Source organism: Mirounga angustirostris, unplaced genomic scaffold, assembly GCF_029215605.1.
Source record: "Mirounga angustirostris isolate CCGP_5_RB_7025 unplaced genomic scaffold, mMirAng1.0.hap1 SCAF_2, whole genome shotgun sequence".
NCBI lineage: Eukaryota > Metazoa > Chordata > Mammalia > Carnivora > Phocidae > Mirounga > Mirounga angustirostris.
In genome coordinates this window covers 69697093-69709843 of record NW_026991710.1, presented here as the reverse complement: position 1 = coordinate 69709843, position 12751 = coordinate 69697093, and the positions used below count along the sequence as shown (strand labels likewise).

Sequence of the window (12751 nt, the reverse complement as noted above, 5' to 3'; positions counted from 1 at the left end):
TAAAAGATTAAATCTTAAATTGATTGTTGATAGCTGTTGTGTCACACTGACGTCTGTAACTGTGTTATTAATTGTTGCATCTGTGGTCATTGTGTTGGGGTATCAGACTTATATTTATGAGCTGACTCCACCTTCATGTTATGCAACTAGTTTGTTGTAGGTGGGACAGTTCTAGTGCTGACACAGGAGACCACACTTAAAGTCCTGAGGAGTTAAAAACAGCTTGGGATCTGAATAAGCACTTTTGCTCAGAATCTTTGCATTGTGTCAACTTTAATCATGCATTGGCCTCTTGGTCAACTTTCATCACTTCTTGACCCAATTCCTCATTTGTATGGTGTTTCTTTGGATGAACTGGAACTACAGTTTTCAGAATCCTCTTCCTTGTGTGATTTGCCTTAGAGTTGGGGGAAAAAAAGCCCAGTATGAGATTTGGAAGGTAGTAGTGAATGAGCAGTCATGCTCTGGAAGAAACACGCAGAGAGGTTTGCATATGTCAGTTGTCCCCACTCTCCACTACACTGGTGGCAGGTTCCGCATGTTCTTGCTCTTGCCTGCCCCATACCTGGCTCTTCTCTCAAGTGCAGGCCCTGCTGACCAGCAGTGACTCCAGGCTGGGCTGTTCCACTCTCACAGCTGAAGTGCCTGGTTTCTCAGATGGCTTTGCAAACTCCATCTTGCCCACCTCTGCCAGCACTAACAGAGGATTGGCCAGTGACTTTTCCCTGATCCTTCAACTTCTGCTTTTCCCTTGATTCTCCTGCTTCTTCAACGATAGTGGGTAGAAGTCATCATAGCTTCTAGCATATAATGAATCCTCAATTAACATTTACTAAATGATCTTTAGTTTATAGAAAGAAGAAAAGAAGGAAAGAAACTACTTGGGGCACCTGGGTGGCTCAGTTGGTTAAGCGTCTGCCTTTGGTTCAGGTCATGATCCCAGAGTCCTGGGAATAGAATCCTGTGTCCAGCTCTCTGCTCAGTGGGGAGCCCGCTTCTCCCTCTCCCTCTGCCTGTCGCTCCCCCTGCTTGTGCTCTCTCTCTGTGTCAAATTAATAATTAAAATCTTAAAAAAAAAAAAAAGAAAGAAACTACTTGTCTCATTGAATTGGCCTAGATGCCAGATGGTGGAGATTCTCTTCACAATTTTGGCTAAAAGTAAAAGGTGCTTTCCAAACTCTTATTACTTACTTAAAATAATTCCACAAAGCATATTCCTTAAAAAAAAAAAAACACAGTTGAAATAGAGAAATGAAAGTAGCTTACTTAAGATCCTGGGGCAAAAGAGGAAGTAAACCAAAATTAGAACTTGTAGTTATGTTTTCCCTAACTTACAGCTGAAGTCTGCTTAGCAGTTCATTAAGTTTTATCTTTCTTACTTTATCAAACCCACTTTTGTTCACCGTCACCTCTTCTGCCCCTTGCGTGTATACACATGTATATTTGTCTAAACACCACCAGGAAAAAATATATCAAAGTTTATGGAAGTACCTGTTGAAAGTATGGCTCTCCAAAGGGGATTATATTCAAGTCAACTTAATGAGTATTTGAGCATCTACATGTAAGAAAACTTAGACTGCAGGCCAAGTAAGGATGAATAGAGAGCCAATGTGCTGTGGTGTTGCTATTGGAGAAACTTTACAAAGATTCTTTAATGTGGAGCCATTGTTGGTTATTACTCAATTCCTATTCTCAGTACCCTGTCTTTTTCTCATTCCTCAGTTGAGTCTTGGGGTTGTGGTTTCCACATGAACATACACCCAAAGTAGCTTAATGAGATTCAGCAGAAATAGGTCCTCCAGGCCATGGCCCTTCTAAGAGAATATTTTGTTATTCCCTAGGCAGGTAGTTCTTAAAATTTACTAGTAAACCTTCACCTGGAAAGCCTCTTTAAAATGCAGAATCCAGGGGTGCCTGGCTGGCTCAGTCGGAGGAGTGTTTGACTCTTGATCTCGGGGTCATAGGTTCAAGCTCCACAATGGGTATAGAGATCACTTAAAAATAAATAAATAAGCCTAAATAAAATAAAATAAAATGCAGAATCCTAGGCTTCCTTCCTCACCCTCCCCCCACCAACTCGGCTCCTGCTGATTAAAATTCAGGTTATCTACGGAATTTCTATTTTTCACAAGACTCCAGGCACTTATATGATGCAATGGGCTCCAGGCCAATTTCAGGGAAATGTCCAAAAACACCTGGGCACTTACTTTTTATTTTATTATTTTTTAAGATTTTATTTATTTGCGAGAGAGAGAATAAGAGACAGAGAGCATGAGAGGGAGGAGGGTCAGAGGGAGAAGCAGACTCCCCGCTGAGCAGGGAGCCCGATGTGGGACTCGATCCCGGGACTCCAGGATCATGACCTGAGCCGAAGGCAGTCGCTTAACCAACTGAGCCACCCAGGCGCCCTGGGCACTTACTTTTTAAAAAGCTGATTCTTGGGGCGCCTGGGTAGCTCAGTCATTAAGCATCTGCTTCTCTCTCTCCCTCTGCTACTCCCCCTGCTTGTGTGCGCGCTCTCTCTCTTTCTCTGTCAAATAAATAAATAAAATTTTTAAAATAAATAAATAAATAAATAAAATAAAAAGCTGATTCTTGATCCCTCTGAATTAGAATTTTGGGGGTAGAGCCTGGGAATGTGCATTTTAAATTCATCTCCCACTTGATTCTTATGAATTCCCAGACCCCCTTTGAGAAGATTAGTAGATCTCCTACTTTATATTTAAAGCCCAGTTTAGACACAAAGTCCTCTGGAGAGAGAAACAGAAAAAAGAGAAGGCTTTCCTTGCTAGTAAACATTGATTTTAGAATCATTCCTTCCTAACTCTTAGAATCCATTCCCAGCTTATTGCTGTTCTAAGCATTTCTTGGAAAAAGTCTGGGTTCCCAAGGTCAGGAAGCCTTTATATCCTCTGAGGTGGTCAGGACTGCTGATGGGCACATCTTAGGCAGCCCTCATTTGCAGATTAAACACAGGCAGGCCAATCAAACAGTAATGGGAGCTCCAGAAGCCTCGGGGGTTGTGAGGCAGTGTCTTCCAGAATAATGGTCTTTCCGGGGCCAAGTCAGGCCACATGTCTGCCTCCCTACCCCATCCCATCCTGACATTCCCCATGCCCAAAGCCATGTCTAACATGTCATCCCAGAGGCCACTTTGTAAAACAGTAACTGTCCTTCCAGTAATTTGAAAAGGGCATGATGTGGGCCGTGTGGAGTGAAACAAGCATCCTGAGATGAATATGGGTTTGAATCCTGGCCTTCCCCCTTAGCAGGCCTGAGTGTGGACTGGCTACCGAGCCTCCAAGGTAACTGCTGGGAGGGGCTGTGTGAAGTCCGGAAAGCTGGTGTGTGAGACCACTAGAGAGGGACCAGAGACATGGTACTCTCCTCTCTTCCTGACTCCCTAGTTCCTTTGATCCTCATTCCTTCCACCTTATTCCATCTCTCACCCTCCCTGTTCCAGACCACTGGACTGGTTTGTAAGTGTGAGAAGGCTTTCTTCGGCGCCTCCCCTCCCCACGTTGTGGAGGACTCTGGTCGGGCACTACTTGTTCTCACCAGCCTACCATAACCACAGCCATGACTTGGTCATCTTTGTTGTAGCAAAACCTGCTCCAAAGACTGAAAGGGAACATTTGCCGAGCACCAGGCAAGTACTGAAGATACTACAGGAGAAGTGCTTAGGGCGGTGGCTGGCTTCTTTAGTAAATTATAGCTATTACTCACCATTGTTTTGCTATTTATTTCTCAAATGAGTCTGGATGGGGCACCTGAGTGGTTCAGTAGGTTAAGCGTCTGCCTTCGGCTCAGGTCATGATCCTGGGGTCCTGGGATGGAGCCCCATGTTTTCAAACTCCCTGCTCCGTGGGGAGTCTGCTTCTCTTCCTCTCCCCCTGATCCCCACGCCCCCTCCATGTGTGTGTGTGTGCTCTCTCTCAAATAAATAAATAAATAAATCTTAAAAAAAAAAAGTGAGCCTGGAGAGTGGGTCCTAACAGCTGTTCTGCTTCTCTTTGCAGCTGAAAAAACTGAGGCTCAGAGGAAATGAAGTTACTTGCTCCTGATCACATAGCTAGGAAGTGGTGAACTAGAATTTTAACCAGTCTAGAGACAGCTTCAAAATCCATGCTTTTTTTTTTTTTTTCTTAAGTCCTTTTTATTTTTTTTATTTTTTAAAGATTTTATTTATTTTTTAGAGAGCGAGTGAGAGAGAAACAGCATGAGAGGGGAGAGGGTCAGAGGGAGAAGCAGGCTCCCCGCCAAGCCGGGAGCCCGATGTGGGACTCGATCCCAGGACCTGAGCCGAAGGCAGTCGCTTAACCAACTGAGCCACCCAGGCACCCCCAAATCCATGCTTTTTCAACTGCCATTAGTAAGGCCTCAGTCTGAAGTCTCACATTCAGAACACATATGGGAAAACCAGAAAATGCTGCTAGTTCTGGAGATACAGACATATTCATTTTTTGTGTGTGAAATAAAAGTGCCTTATAAATGACTTGAAAAAGTCACTCTGTATTTATGGGGAAAGTGACATTATACAAGATCGGAAATCTGTTGACAAACTGCTGACATTGGGTGATATGTAGATGGAGATTCCGTATGTGAATCTCTTTGCCTTTGTATATATTTGAAATTTTCTTCATTGAAGAGTTAAAAACCAAATTCATTTCACATCTGTCCAAAATACGGTGATTATGTACAGTAGCAGATTATCTATAGGCTCTAAATTTGTAGTTGATAGACTTCACATTTTTGTGAGGATTCTGTGATTTTTGAAGATTTGGAAGACTAAATTTTTGCTTTTTAAACTCTCAAAATATGCAAATTTATATTTGTTGTATAATATGGGCAAGGCAACTAACGGCCATGACAGTCCTATGGTGAAAGTCGAATTATCTCCATCTTGCCGATGAAACACTGAGGCATTGAGGGAACTCCCTGGCTGGAGGACTCTCAGCCAGGGGGAAGGGGATTCTCAACTCAGGTAGAATGTCTCAGGTCCACACATATTCTGTTGCTCACCTTGAGGGCACCATGTTTAAGCAAATATTCATCTTAAGTCTCAGTTAGGAATGATTTTACCACAAATACAGAAAATTCTATTTGTTAGGAGAGGGTCACACTCAAGGGGAGGAGACTTAAGCATTCACACACACACACACACACACACACAACACAAACACACACGAGTTAACCATGTTAACTATTAACTATGTGGGATGGTGGATGTGTTTATTATCTTGATCTTGGTAATCATTTTATTTTATTTTTTTAAGTATTTTTCAAAGATTTTATTTATTTATTTGAGATAGTGTAAGCGAGAGAGCAGGAGCAGGGGAGCAGGGGGAGAGGGAGAATCAGGCTCTCTGTTGAGCAGGGAGCGCAACGTGGGACTTGATCCCAGGACCCTGGGATCATGACTTGAACTGAAGGCAGACGATTCACTGACTGAGCCACCCAGGCGCCCCTTAGTAATCATTTTACAATGTATATGCATATCAAATCATTACATTGTACACTTTAAATATATACAGTAATAATAGCCAATTATCCCTCAATAAAATTATAAAAAAAGAACTTATCTTAGAAAATTAAGCAGATGGAAAAGAATTAAGGAGTAAAATTCATAGACAGTTTTATCATTAGGAAGTGCTTGAGCAAGTCCAAGAAATTCTACACTTTGAAATAATTCCTTTTTCTTAAATCCTGAATTTAAGTAGACTGCTATTTAATGTCTGTGGGGGCTTATATACATTCTAATTTTAGATTTTGGCTTAAAAAGGGAATCTTAATTCTTTTAAGACAACTTTCACAACTGACAGAAAGAGTGGTGATAATTTCTTTTTCCATATTTCTCCAAGCTGAGAATGTATACTTTTCATAACTGACTTACATCTCCATGGGAAAAGAGAGCTTTACTTCTTTTTACTTTTTGTATTGAACAATAATTGACATACAATATTGTATTAGTCTCAGGTGTACAACATAGTGACTTGATATTTATATACACCAAGAAATGGTCACCATGGTATGTCTAGTTACTATCTGTCACCATATAGTTATTACACTATTATTGACTATATTCCCTATGCTGTACTTCTCATCCCCATGATTTATTTATTTTATAATTAGAAGATCATTAATCTCCTTCACTTATTTTGTTCACACCCCCTATTCTCTTCCTCTCTGGCAACCAACAGTTCATTCTCTGTATCTGAGTCTGTTTATTTTGCTTCTTCGTTTGCTTTATTTTTAGATTGCACATGTAAGTGAAATCATATGGTGTTTGTCTTTGTATGAGTTATTTCACTTAGCAGAGTACACTTTAGGTCTATCCATGTGGTTGCAATTGACAAGATTTCATTCTTTTTTATGGCCAGGTAATATTCCATTGTATATATACCACATCTTCTTTATCCATTCATCTATTGATGGATACTTAGGTTGTTTCCATATCTTGGATATTGTAAATAATGCTGCAATAAACATAGGGGTGCATATGTTTTTTTTAGTACTTTCATTTTCTTTGGCTAAATATCCAGAAGTGGAATTGCTGGATCATACAGTATTCTATTTTTAATTTTTTGAGGAACCTCCACACTTTTTCCATAGTGACTGCACCAATTTACATTCCCACCAAAGAGTTTACTTTTCTCCTCTTCCTTGTCAACACTTGTTATTTCTTGTCTTTTTTTCCCCTTGTCTTTTTTTTTTTTAAGATTTTATTTATTTATTTGAGAGAGAGAATGAGACAGAGAGAGAGAGCATGAGAGGGGGGAGGATCAGAGGGAGAAGCAGACTCCCTGCTGAGCAGGGAGTCTGATGCGGGACTAGATCCTGGGACTCCAGGATCATGACCTGAGCCAAAGGCAGTCGCTTAACCAACTCAGCCACCCAGGCGCCCTCCCCTTGTCTTTTTTTTTTTTTTTAAGATTTTATTTATTTATTCATGAGAGATAGAGAGAGGGAAAGGCAGAGGGAGAAGCAGGCTTCCTGCGGAACGGGGAGCCCGATGCGGGACTCGATCCCAGGACCCTGGGATCATGACCTGAGCTGAAGGCAGATGCTTAACCGACTGAGCCACCCAGGTGTCCCCTCCCCTTGTCTTTTTGATACTAGTCATTCTGGCCCTTGTGAGGTGGTATCTCATTGAGGTTTTTATTTGCACTTCCCTGATCATTAGGGATTTTGAGTATCTTTGTGTCTGTTGGCCATCTGGATGTCTTCTATGAAAAAATGTCTATTCAAGGACTCTGTCCATTTCTTAAAAAAGACTTTATTTATTTATTTGACAGAGAGAGACACAGCACAAGCAGGAGGAGTGGGCGAGGGAGAAGCAGGCTTCTTGCAGAGCAGGGAGCCCAATGCAGGGCTCAATCCCAGGACCCTGGGATCATGACCTGAGCCGAAGGCAGATGCTTAACAACTGAACCACCCAGGCGGCCCCCTCTGTCCATTTTTTAAAAAAAGATTTATTTATTTATTTGAGAGAAGGGGGAGTAGAGGGAGAGGGAGAGAGTCCCAAGCAGACTCCACCCTGAACACAGAGCCTGACACAGGGCTCAATCTCACAACCCTGAGATCACAACCTGAAGCGAAACCAAGAGTCAGATCCTTAACCAACAGTACCACCCAGAGGTGCCCCCTCTGTCCTTTTTTTAATTGGACTGTTTTTCAGATATTGAGTTGTATGAGTTCTTTATATATTTTGGATGTTAACCCCATATGGGATATATATAATTTAAAAATATCTTCTACCATTCAGTAGACTGCCTTTTTGTTTTAAGATTTTATTTTTATTTATTTGACAGAGAGAACATGAGAGAGGGAACACAAGGAGGGGGAGTGGGAGAGGGAGAAGCAGACTCCCCGCTGAGCAGGGAGCCCGATGTGGGACTCAATCCCAGGACCCTGGGATCATGACCCGAGCCGAAGGCAGACGCTCAACAACTGAGCCACCCAGGTGCCCCTACCTTTTTGTTTTGTTGATGGTTTCCTTTGTTTTGCAAAAGCTTTTTAGTTTGATGTAGTCACAATAGTTTATTTTTTCTTTTGCTGTTTTTGCCTCAGGAGATAGATCCAAAAAAATATTGCTAAAAGTGGTGTCACAGAGCTTACCTCCTATGTTTTCTCCTAGGAATGTTATGGTTTCAGGTCTTACATTTAAGTCTTTAATCCACTTTGAATTTATTTTTGTATATGGTGTAAAAAAGTGGTCCAGTTTCATTTTTTTACATGTAGCTGTAAAAAACGCTCTCTAAAAGAGAACTTTTCTTACGTATGGGGGAAGAGGGAGAAGAGGGACAAATTTTAGACTATGGGGCCAATCACAAAGCTTTGCATACAGAAAGGGCTCAATATATGTGTGTTAAATTGGCTTGAAACTAACTGAATGAAAGCTTACGATGAACTATGAACCACTGAGATGAATAAAATTAAAAGGACTATATGGATATTGTAACCCTGGGATATAAATCTTCAAAAAAAGGTTAGGACAAATAAACTTTATATTCTATATGAACTTTAATGAATTATTTATTTATTTATTTTTAAGTAATGTCTATGCCCAACATGGGGTTTGAACTTATGACCCCAAGATCAAGAGTCACATGCTCTACCTATTGAACCAGCCAGGCACCCTGAACTTTAATGAATTCTTTACATAAATATGTCAAACTACAAAACAGGTAAAATTATTAAAAGTCATTTGCTAACTTATTAAAAACTTAGTAGTGTAATTATGTGAAAGATTTAGACAGATTCATGGAATCAATCATAAAAATATTTTGGGGTGCTATTGGTTCAGTTTCATAAATGACACAAAGGCTCAGAAACTTTTCATATTTATAAGGGGTCTCTAGCCTAGGTTTTTTGATTCCTAGTTAGGCCTTTTCTATCAGAGCACACCACCTCTTCATCTGGTCTGTATCTCTTCAAGAGAAAGCTCAATTGATATGATTTATTATTTATTTGAAAAGTCAATAAAATGTGAATAATTTTAACAAATATTTAATGAATAAATGAATTAATTTGAAAAGTCAATAAAATGTGAATAATTTTAACAAATATTTAATGAATAACTGGAGACCTCATCTTAATTTTCTAATTGTTCCTACTTTCCTAGTTATTATACATTAGCATGAAATTGAAATGTCAATTGGACTAAAGTAGATAAATCTTTTGTTTTAATTAGTACTTTACAGGGTGACATTGTAACACTCCAAAGCCCTCATATATTACAATGTGTAAAGAAATATCTTTCTTCCTATTCTTACAACTAACGCCTTATGCTTGCACAGTGGAGGAATTCCAGTGTGGTTGTCAGGGCTAGCTATCCTGATGTGATCTGCTCCATGGCAGATGCAGGTTTATGGTGCCTGCCAGAGTCAGCCAGGGATCCTTACTGCTCTAGCTTTTGTCCTGGGGAGAATCCTAGGCTGTAAACCACACACCATAGTCTTGGATTAGGTAATAGATTTTGACCTGCTTTGTTCCCAAAGAACAGGAGTTTATCAAATGGGCACCTGGGAAATTGTAATTTATACCTCTAAGGAGAGCAGAGGAGTCTGGACACTAGCTGTGGCTATTATTTTCTGTGTTGGTCAGGCACTAATGTGTTTAAGGTACAGAAACCTACTATGTCAGGGCACCTGGGTGGCTCAGTCAGTTAAGCATCTGCCTTCGGCTCAAGTCATGATCCCAGGGTCCTGGGATGGAGCCCCACGTTGGGTTCCCTGGTCAGCAGGGAGCCTGCTTCTTCCTTTCCCTCTGCTGCTCCCCCTGCTTGTGCTCTCTTTCTCAAATAAATAAAATCTTAAAAAAAGAAAAGAAACCTACTCTGTCAATTTCAAATAAAATGGGTGGGTAGTCAATGTTATTGTAAGGATGCAGTGGACATTTCACAAATAGAGGGATATATAATTCAATCAGGGGATCCAGAGAACTCAAAGGAGGTAGGTCAGGAATGAAATAGACCTGGGCTAAATTAGGTTCTGCAATTTACTAGTTGTGTAATTGTAAGCAAGTCATTTAGTAGCCCTATAAACCCTTTTCTTCCTTAACTGTCCTAGGGAAACTATTATCCTCTTCCCCACTAAGCTGTGAAGTTCAGATGGCAGGGAGAAGAATAATTGCTGGCATGGAGTAGGTGCCCAACAATATTCTGTTAATATATGTATGATGAGAAATTAAAAGAATATTTGAAAAGGGCAGTTGCAAAAATATTTAAAGTTTATACCTTAAAACCTTGCCCTGATTACAATCCTGGGAGAATGTACAGTATGGTACAGAGAAAAATATCAGAATTGCATAGTCTTGGGTCAACTTCTGTGACTTTAGAAAAGTTATTCATGCTTGAGGTGCCTGTTTTTACTTCTCTAATATCCCTAAAAATCACACCACTAAATTTATAATAGCATCTATGGTTGTGATAATTACATTAGGCAATGTATAGGAAGTACCTTGAACAGTGTCCAAAGTGTAGTAAATATCACACTACTATTGTTTTTTTGTTGTTATAGGATATCATGTCTCTTTGCATACCTCTTTGTACCTTAGTTCTAACAGTAGGTGGCAGCAAAGCTCTCTTAACCAATTTGAATGAACCCTGCCAACTTTTTGGAACAATCAGTGAAGGCTTACCCAATAGGAAGATGTGTGTAGGGCACCAGAAAAGCAGGGGGAGAGAGATCATAGAGAAAAGAAAGGAAGGGAGGAGGAGGAAAGAAGAGAGGGGGGGTGGGTGGGAGACCGAGAAATGTTTAGATATGATGTGATAATTCAAAGGAAAATACTAAAATAGTCTTCATGGGTGTGGAGTGAGAACCAGATCTCTATTGGATATCCTTCCACCTTCTATAGGATTTAATGTTATTTTTGTTTTTAAAGACATGTGGGAGAGTGGTACGTATCATATATTTTCTGTGTTGACAGTTTTTAAGGCTCTTAACTGGTCCTAGATGAGATTTCAGCTGCCCAGAAAGAATCTCTAAGACATAATGTGTTTTACTGTTCATTTTAATCAAACTATTAATCTCAATTATAAAAATATGACTATTTTCCTCTGTGTAAAGTATTCCTTCTACAATAAGACACTTAGTGTGGGCGCCTGGGTGGCTCAGTTAAGCGTCTGCCTTCAGCTCAGGTCATGATCCCAGGGTCCTAGGATCGAGCCCCACATCAGGCTCCCTGCTCAGCGGGAAGCCTGCTTCTCCCTCTCCCACTCCCCCTGCTTGTGTTCCCTCTCTCGCTGTGTCTCTCTCTCTGTCAAATAAATAAATAAAATCTTAAAAAAAAAAAAAAAAGACACTTAGTGTATATTAGTTATCTGTTGCTCTGTAACAAATATTCTAAAGGTTGGTGGCTTAAAATGACAAGCATTTATTTTCATATTTTCTGAGGGCCAGGAATCCTGGAATGGCTTAGCTAGGTGGTTCTCACTCAGGGTCTACCATGAAGTTTCAGTGAAGACATCAGCTGGGGCTGCAGTCATCTAAAGGCTTGATGGAGCCTTGGAGGATCTGCTTCCACTCACATGAGTGATGGCAAGAGGCCTCAGCACCTCACCAGTTGTTGGCTAGAGGACTCTATTCCTCTGCATGTGAATTTCTCCATAAGGTGGCTTGAGTGTGCCCTAACATGGCATCTGATCTCTTCTAGGGTTAGTGATCCGAGAGACCACAAGAAGGAAGCCACAGTACCTTTTATGACCTGGTCTCAGAAGTCATAGTCTGTAACTTCCATCATATTTGTTCAAAATGAGTCACATAGGAAATAACTAAACACAATTCTCAGGAATCATATACATATACAGGAAATGAGGTTCAAAGTTGGAGAAATCACAGGCTGTCTAATCTCTCTCAGTGGGGCCCTGGACACATCATCCTCTCCCTGGATCTTGATTTCTTCCTCCATAAAAAGAGAACAGCCACAGCTCCATGAGCCACAACTCTAAAGTGGCCTATCTCTGCCCCACCTGGGTGTGATTTCAGTTAACAACTTGGTTTTTTCATCTCTAAAATGAAATGATCTTAGACAGTGGCTTTCACACTTTTTAGACCCATTGTGAGAATTATATTTTATACTGAAACTGCATACACACACAGGCATGAAAAAGTCTGTACGGATAACAAAATACAAGTTCCACAAAACAATACTTAGACTTATTTGCATGATGTACTCTCACTCCCCAACCACCACCCCATTCTATGTTAATTTGTTTGAAAAAATTCAGTTCAAAATCTACCACATCGATGTTACAGCCCAATAATGGATTCAACATTCTTTGTGTTAAGAACTAACACCCACTCTCACTCCTTGAGGCTCCTTTTCCAATGGTACTGGAGCGGAAATGTTAAAGAGTGAAGGAGTCCTCACCTTCTAGTTTTGGGGAAGCAAAAAGCACCTTCAAAGGTGGTTCAAGCCTACCAGCCTATCCTAATTAGACAGGCGCTAGTATCAGAGGTATCTTGTCAGGGTGGAAAGGGTACCGTGTTGAGCTTCAAAAGTTGGCCCTGCAACTCATGAGCTGCGCCATCTCGGGCAGTCCTTTAACCTGAGTCCATGCCTCCTCTCCATAATTGGAATAATAAGTATCCCTTGCCTATCTCATAAAGTTGTTACTAAGCGCAAAATTAGACAGTCACTTACCGTGTCGGTTGGCAGAGAATGTACAGACATGCTCTTTAATCCTCACAAGGACCCTGCAAGATACAGAGTATGATACTTGTTTTACAGATAGAGAAATGGAGGA

General features: G+C 40.6%; 1 protein-coding gene across 18 annotated transcripts in view; it reads right to left on the bottom strand.

The window, feature by feature from the left end:
- AFF1 (ALF transcription elongation factor 1) overlaps positions 1–12751 on the bottom strand; it is a 284626-nt gene that overhangs the window by 270984 nt on the left and 891 nt on the right. For 11 of the 18 annotated variants that reach the window (XR_010409462.1, XR_010409460.1, XR_010409461.1 and 8 more), the window contains exons 2-3: positions 12649–12701; positions 1878–1994 (exon numbers count right to left, since the gene is read on the bottom strand). The gene's annotated coding sequence lies outside the window, so the exon portion shown is untranslated. Of the gene's footprint in view, positions 1–1877; positions 1995–2420; positions 2531–12648; positions 12702–12751 lie in introns of all 18 variants that reach the window. The other 7 variants (XM_064584752.1, XM_064584744.1, XM_064584754.1 and 4 more) reach the window with 2 other exon arrangements.